Source organism: Chenopodium album, chromosome 10 (assembly GCF_948465745.1).
Source record: "Chenopodium album chromosome 10, dcCheAlbu1.1, whole genome shotgun sequence".
NCBI lineage: Eukaryota > Viridiplantae > Streptophyta > Magnoliopsida > Caryophyllales > Amaranthaceae > Chenopodium > Chenopodium album.
Window position 1 is genome coordinate 24,535,631 of NC_137843.1, and position 8,190 is coordinate 24,543,820.

At 34.6% G+C, this 8,190-nt stretch overlaps 1 long non-coding RNA gene across 1 annotated transcript; it reads right to left on the minus strand.

The window, feature by feature from the left end:
* Positions 1-4,815: 4,815 nt before the first annotated feature.
* Positions 4,816-7,538, minus strand: LOC145563828 (uncharacterized). The gene is made up of 3 exons (XR_014094623.1): positions 7,386-7,538; positions 6,800-6,966; positions 4,816-5,642 (listed from the first exon to the last, which is right to left on the minus strand). It is a non-coding gene; the product is annotated as an uncharacterized LOC145563828 (long non-coding RNA).
* Positions 7,539-8,190: the final 652 nt, after the last annotated feature.

Here is an 8,190-nt window from a genome sequence, read left to right on the forward strand (position 1 = left end):
GGTGCGATAGACCTGTCGCTGCGCGATGGCTCTGATTCGCCCGTGTCAGTCTTTGATGGTCTCACGACTTGGATTGGTTGGTCCGTAATTAATCCATTTGAGCCTTTTGATAAGCATTTAAGCAATTGATAGATATTTGATTAGTAATCGGCCCGATTACATTTGATTGATGATTAGCCTAATGACGATCAAATTATTGATTGCATATTGATTAAGCGAATTTGAAAACTGATTTGAGTAGTGATTGATTATAATCATAAAGAATTCCTAGGGTGGAAGATCTCTACGGAAATTAACTTGAAAATTAGAGAATCTTAAGATAAGGTTCTTCCCAAAGCTAGAATGGTCAATTACTCCTCAGAGTAAGAACAAGAAAATTTGAAGACTCAAGATAAAGAAGTCTTCGACAGGGGGGGCTCTAAGGTTAAAGGGTCTCTCGCTTAGATTTGAGAAAGACTTCTCAAGATGAAGAGATCTTCGATAGCTTTCACTATGATTGAGGAGGTTATCACTTGATTTGAGAAGATGGCACGAGATGGGCGATCTTTGACGACTTTAGCTAAGATTGTGGGGGTTGTCACTTGATTTGAGAAGATGGCACGAGATGGGCGATCTTCGACAGCTTTCGCTAAGATTGTGGGGGTTGTCACTTGATTTGAGAAGATAGCACGAGATGGGCGATCTTTGATAACTATCGCTAAGATTGTGGAAGTTGTCACCTAGATTTGAGAAGGACGGTTCGTGATGAGGCGGTCTTCGACGACATTCGCTATGATTGTGAAGGTTGTCACCATGATTCAAGAAAATAGCTCCTGATGTAGCAGCAATGATAGACGATGTTCCCTAGGATGTGGAAGATTGTCACAACAAATCTTTACAAGTAGAACGGTCTTCGATGACATTCCCTAGGATGTAGAGAGTTGTCACAAACAACTGAGGATGACTACAAGCGGAGTTATCTTCGACGATGTTCCCTAGGATGTGGAAGATTGTCAGAAAACTGAAGGTGGCTACAAGCGAAGTTATTTTCGATCGTGTTCCCTAGGATGTGGAAGATGGTCACAAAATGGCAGAAGATTGCTACAAGCAGAGCAATCTTCGATGGTGTTCCCTAAGATGTGGAGGACTGACACATTGGCAATTAAAGGCAGCTATAAGCGGAGCAGTCTTCAGGCGATGTTCCCTAGCTTGTGGAGGTCGTCAAACAAAAACGGTTACCTAAAGACGTGTACTCGACGGTGCAAGATAAGTGTTTCTTAACTCTTTTATCTGTTTAACTAACGCTACTTTCAGGTATCGGTGTTACAAGAATGATTGAGGATCGCAGAACATTCTGAATCATTCTCCGTCCCTATCGATACTTTGACTTTTGTTTTCGAAACATGTGTTTCTCCAAACTCTGTCAAAGTGGGGGCTTCTGTAGACACCTGATTGTGTCTTCCAAAAAAACCAAACCCAGTGATGAATATCTTTCACGTCATTGATTATCGAATGAAGTGAAAGTGTGAAAAGTCTTGTGATGCGGTTGCTTTTAATAAAAATACTTCTTTCTGTTTTCAAAAATATACTCTATTTATAAAAATGTCCAGTCCAATTTAGTTTTGTCCATGATAAAGGTCCAATAATGGTGTAGTTGGATTGGGCTCGAAAAGAGCTTTCCAACGATATATTATAAGCCCGATTCCGATGAATAATGAGGAAGTTATGGCCAAAATACTAAGTTGGGCCCGAAACAAGTTTTGTATACAGCCCAATGATCTAGTGGAGGGCCCATTAAATAGTATTCCTAAAGTCATTAGGATTGACTTTAATCTTCTAGAATAATCTAAAAGGTTATTTTGAGTTCTAGTGGAGTTAGGATTAATAATTATATCTTTTGGAAAATTAAAGAACTTTATTTGGAATAAAACAAGTGTTTTTAAAAAAAGAATTAAATCTGATTTTAAAAGATAAGTACGGACGTTAATTAGTCTAATTTAATTAAATTAAGGACTCTGTACGGATTTTAGAAAACGCGTGAACCATCGGGAAATGACAGAACCATTGCGCCGCGATGGAGCTGTCGCGCCGCGACAGAGATAGTTTTATTCCAGATTGGATTCGGTCTTTTTCTGATCGTATCCGGACTATTTTCCTTATAAATAGGGTCGTACTTCCCCTTTTTTTTTTATTCCCCAACAATCATCAACAATCATCTCATTCTATTCTCTTCTCTCTCCTAAGCAAAAGCTTATTCTTTCTCTCTTTCTAAGCCTATCCTTTGCCAAACACGATACCGCATTCACGAGTTCTAGACACACCTAGCCAAGTTCGAAGTTGCCTTCGCCCTAGACGTGAAAGGTTGATAATTTCTGAGGGTTTGGTCCAAAATCCCTATTTCAATTATTTAAATTAATTGTTTGATTTAATATTTTCCTTGAAATTACTAACGTGTATGTTGTTTTGATAGAAAGAGATACGAGGCAACAAATTAAGTTGTTTTATTGCTATATTTCTATAGAAAGCATGTTTATATTATTTTAATTCCTAGTGTCATGTTAGGATGCTTTTATTGCTTTCTAGTATCATGTTTAGGTTGCTTCCTATTTTCTTCTATCATGTTAGTATCATGTTAGGGCTAAAGCTTTGATCTTTATTGTGTAGTGACATGCTAGGATTTGCTATTAATCTTGTTAGTATCATCCCTAGGATCTTGCTAATATTATTATGCTTTGATGAGATTGAGAATGTTATGATGATGATTTGTTGTATCAATGTATATTGTTGCTTAATATTTATTGTTATTGCTTGATCATGCCCTCTCTTGCAGGATTAAAGGGAATTTATACTTGTAATCACGCTTAATAAGATAATTAATAATCTTGTTTAGGCTAATGTGATTTTAATTCAAGTGATCGCCAATAATAGATTTGTTTGTGCATTAATATTCAACCAACATAGATTAAATAGGTTTAGGATTAATATATTGATTGTATGTTAGTCAGAAAGCACACATGAATATGAGAAGAATAAAGTAGAGGCCTATTTTTAGGGTAGGTTCAATCTCTTTTAGGTTGGATTTGTACCTTCATCCCCGAATATCAGTCATGGTTCCAGACCACTATGGAGTTAGTGATCTCATGGATCGTGAATAGTTTACAGGTTCCTAAAACTTGTTGGCGACTCTTTTGCTCTAGCTTCCTTCCCTTTGGACGCCACCGTACTTAAGTGTATGATCACAGTGGGGCTCAAGTGTGGGATGCTTGAAATATTCTCTACAAGTAGTGTGTAAATTTAAATTGGCTTTGAAAAGTATACTAAATTTCTCTTAAAGTAAACTAGTTGTCTATAAAAGTAAATTTAATTATATGTAAAGTAAATGAAATGAAGTTAAATAAGTAATATTAGTGTGCTGAGCATTTGTACATTTGAAATCATTTATTACTTTTCCCTAATCTACTTAAGCATGTCATAAGCACCAGATAAGTTCTTCTGCGTGACACATTGAGCACACCGCGTTAAAAGCCCCCTCGAATCAGCAACATGTTCGATGTACCTTGTTATTGCCTCGCTTGTTCGAGCCCTTCGAAGAATCACCTTAATTTTGTGTCCTACTACTACTGTTACACGGTGCACCCGGCTTACTTCTTCCTTCAGGCACAATATCACATCACCATATTGCTCAATTTGCTCAAGAACTTCATCATTACAAGGTGTTATATACTTGTTCCTTCTCTGATCATCATTTTCTTCATTATCATGCTTCCTTCACCTATTATAATCAGTATAACTCTGATCACCTTTTTCAAAGTTTGGTGCCTCCAAATTCCCTACCCTGCTTACACTATGACCAATCACTTGGTCTTGCAAAAGGTAATTATTGTCATTTATCATAAAACCAAAACTCTTTGTTATGCAGGCACTTGATGCTTCCATTTTCTTTGTAACTTGATAGTCCTGGTGATGTGGGTTTGCTTAGTTGCAATGGGCATAGCTATATTGGTTTGTCTGTTGCTGTGATGAAGTTTCAGTTGTATCATGTATCATATTGTAGCCAATCTAAATTTTCCAAAATTATATTCTGGTATACATCAATTCTCAATGCTTTGTGTGTTGTGCAGTATCAATTAACCAACTTTTGAGGTACATGTGTGAGCTCCACAACCTCCTCAATATGGAGAGTCTGTAAGGAAGAAAGTGAGTTTTTAGTGTGAAAAAAGTAAGTAAAAAAGAGTTTGAAGTGAATAAAAATTGACTTTAAAGTAAACCTATTAGCTCAAGTGGAAGAGCATTATGCGGATGCATAGAAGTGTAGATTCGAATCCTACATAGGTTATCTTAAAAAGTAAATATAAAACAGGATAAAGTTATTCAAATTACCTCAAAAGTAAATCAAAATCTCTCAAAAGTAATTAGAAAAACTAAAAAACTAAATTAATATATCTCTAAAGCAAATCAAAATAACTCTAAAAAGAAATCAAAAGTAGAACAAAATATGTCAAAAGTAAATCATTATTACTCTAAAGTAAATAAATAATGCTAAAACGTTAATCAAAATATCATTGAAGAAAATAAATAATAATATCAAATATTATAGTTCGACGTTGGTTGTGCTTGATTTATCAGCTAACAATGGTGAACTGGGGAAGCTAGTGTTGTTACAGCAGCTTCAATTGCCTAAAAATTCAGTCACAGTTTCTATTCCATGGGAGACAAGTAGCTGTACTGCTCTGACTACTTTGTAGTTGGATAAGAATCAACTGTCCTCACTTGACTGATTAACTCCTTTAATATCATTTTTGCACAAGGGTAGAGCACTATACATCATCTGTCAAAAGTAGATAAAAAAAATAAATAAATAAAAAATAAATTAATTAATTAATTAAATCAAAATGTTCTAAAAGTAGATAAAAAAAAAAGCTCAGATGTAGAGTCAACAATAAAAAATTATTTAATAAATAACCTACGTGGGACTCGAACCCACATCTTTTGTGCAATTGCACAATGCTCTACCGATTGAGCTAGTAGGCTATTATATAGTAAGAGCAGTCAGTAAACACAATTGATCATTTATAAAAGTAAATAAAAATTACTTAAAGTAAACAAAAACATCTCAAAAGTAAATTAAAAATCTTAAAGTAAATAAAATCATCTTACTAAACTTGAACCAAAATCTAGAAATTGAAACTTAGATTACTTGAATTATTGAAGAAAATTAATTAGTTCTACACTCTCTCTAATTAAGCCAATGGTTGTGCTGCTGCTGTGCATGTTTTCTTTGTTGCTGCATGTTCAAGGCCTTGCTGCCAAAGCCTGGGGGACCTTTTTCTTAGCTGTTACTGTAGTTGCTACTATGCTATGCCTAAGCTGTTATTGTGGGCTGCTCATGGAGCTGGCTTTGCTCATGCTTCTGCTGCTCCTCACAGGCTTCCATGGTGCACAGGCTGCACTCATGCTCACAACAGCTTCCCGTTTTGCTCAACTTCAAGAACTCCCGACCAACATTTCCAGCAGCAGCAGTAGGGCAGAAGTAGCATAGCAAAAGCAGGTGGTAGAGCAGGAGTAGCACAGCAGCAGCAAGCCATGGAACGGTAGTAGTTACAGCAGCAGCCTTGGCAAGGCAGAAGTAGCAGCTGCAGTAGCAAGCCATGGCAGGGCAGCAGCTACGTGGGATTCAAAAGTAAATAAAATAAATTACTTAAAAGTAAATAAAATAATCTCAAAAGTAAATAATATAAACTCAAAAGTAAATATGAACCTACGTGGGATTCGAACCCACATCATTTGTACATTTGCATAATACTCTACCTATTGAGCTAGTAGGCTAGTATTATATGTGCAACTTAATTGATCATTATTAATTTCTTCATATATATTTCAATGTAACTAAAATAATAGAAAAGTAAATAAAAAATCCTCAAAAGTTCATAAGAAAAGCATCTAAAGGTAGCATTTGTTTTCCTAGTTTAGGAGATTCCTATCCATATGTGTTTTCATGTGCTAATAGCCTCACACTACACACTGCACACTACACACACGCCCAAACAGTCACAATTAAAAAACAAAGTAATTAGCGAGGCATAGAAGAAAATGGCAGATTGGGGACTGGTGTTGGTTGCAATACTTGCAGTGATTCTGTTTATTCTGTTGACACCTGGACTGATGTTTCAACTTCCCAGAAAGAACTGGTGGAGTTTGGAAGCTTGCAGACCAGTGGAATGTCAATAATTTGGTTTATGATACTCACCTCTTCTTTAGAGACATCGAGGTCTGAAAAAGAATATAAGAAGAAAAATAAAGCATTTCTAATCAGCTATCCTTTGTGCAAATACATTTTGTCAAGTAGAGTTGACAGCCCTAAACAATATATCACTCATATCAGAGCCAAGCAGAGATGTCACTAATTCAATAAAGTAAAAGAAAACCATTTGATCATCATAGTTGAATTCCATTTAAGGTACAATCAATTAAACTCATTGATCTATAACCATGAATTAGTTTATTATAAATTGGATATCGACAACAAAGTATATAACTAAACCTGTACCATTATGATATCATTTATCTTATTTAATTTTTTTTTACAAAGACTTTGCTTGTTTAGGATCCTCTTAGTTAATTGCTAGCCCACCTATTCAAGATCATGATATGATGCAGCAATCATCTAATGTGATAATGAAAATATCAACTCCTTCTAACAATGTGATAATGCAAAATGTGTGACATTATCAATAGTGGGCTAAACTTTCAAGATCATAAGCCACTAAAAATACACCCTTCATGTTTAGGACACGCGAGGAAGTGAAGGATGTTAGCTTACCTTCCTCTAAGTATGGACCTGACATTTGTAATGAGCAATTGTAGCTTTCAAATTACTTCAGAAGCCGATTGTATCTTAACTTCCTTGAATTCACGGATTATAGAATGATTGAACACCTCATTAAAGCCCTAACCAATTGTGAGATCAATTTGCAGATAAATCTAGATCTGAAAGCCACAATCAAGCACCAATATCAAATTACTTCAGAAAAGAAAATCAAACCAGAATGCTACAAATTTAGCAATTACAGTGTATAGACTATATCAAACGAATTATAATTATTACAACCAAAGAACAATAGAACATATAATTACTACCAAAATAATATGGAATCATAAATCTTATTAAAATAAGCGAACAAAAAAATCAATTGAACAAAAATTATCAAAACTGAACCTTAATTTCAACGATCTAAATTGCAAAGTTGCAAACATTGAATTGCAAAATCCCTAAAATATGAACGATTATCACAAATGCTCAAACAAATAATTGGGAAAACCCTAATTTTCGCAATCAAATTCGCAAAAACTTGTTTCAAAATCGAATTGAATCAAAGCAACAACAAAATGAAAATAAATCAGCTTACCTGCTCATTAATTTGCCTAAGCAACAATAATCAGAGATGAGAATTTGCAAAATTGATGACGTGCGACGAGGTTGGAGAAATCGAAATAGAGAATTTTTAGGCGGAGAGAGAAAACAAATTGAAGAGAGAGAAAATGCGGAAGAAGAGAGAGAAAGAAAATGAAGCGGCGCATGAGTTAGGACGAAGGTCATTCAACGACCAAATTACAAAAATGCCCTTGATGAGGCGGGTGGAATGTGAACCGTTAGATAGATTGAGCGCGATTAACGGTCCAGATGAGTTCCTACCTCCTATTATTCACCTTAGTTCTCACGTGATCTCAATTCTTGTCATATTATAGCATATATAGGTACTAAAAACAAAATAATGTACAAAATTTAATAAGTACGAAAGTCGTCGACAACCTACACATATAGCTCATCTCTACAACAAATGATATTAATCCTTAATAAGTTCATTATCTAATATCTTAGCAATCTACTATTATTACTAAAATTTGAGTTGCAATTATATTAAGAAAAAAATAATAAAAAATGATAATTGTTCTCCTCTAGTTAATTAATAATTGATTAATTAAATTAAATAAAACATGCATGGTGTGTAGCCAATACTCTGTACTTTGTATTGTATATACATGGTGAAATACTATAAATTAGGATCTTTCAAGATAAATAGAATTTCAAAACTTAGATAATATGTCATGCAAATATCTAATTTCAATGGGCATTTTGTTGTATGTTGTTTTCCTGATTAAGATAAATAAAGAAATACAAGAAAAAAGAATTGAAAAAAGTGTAGGAAAAAG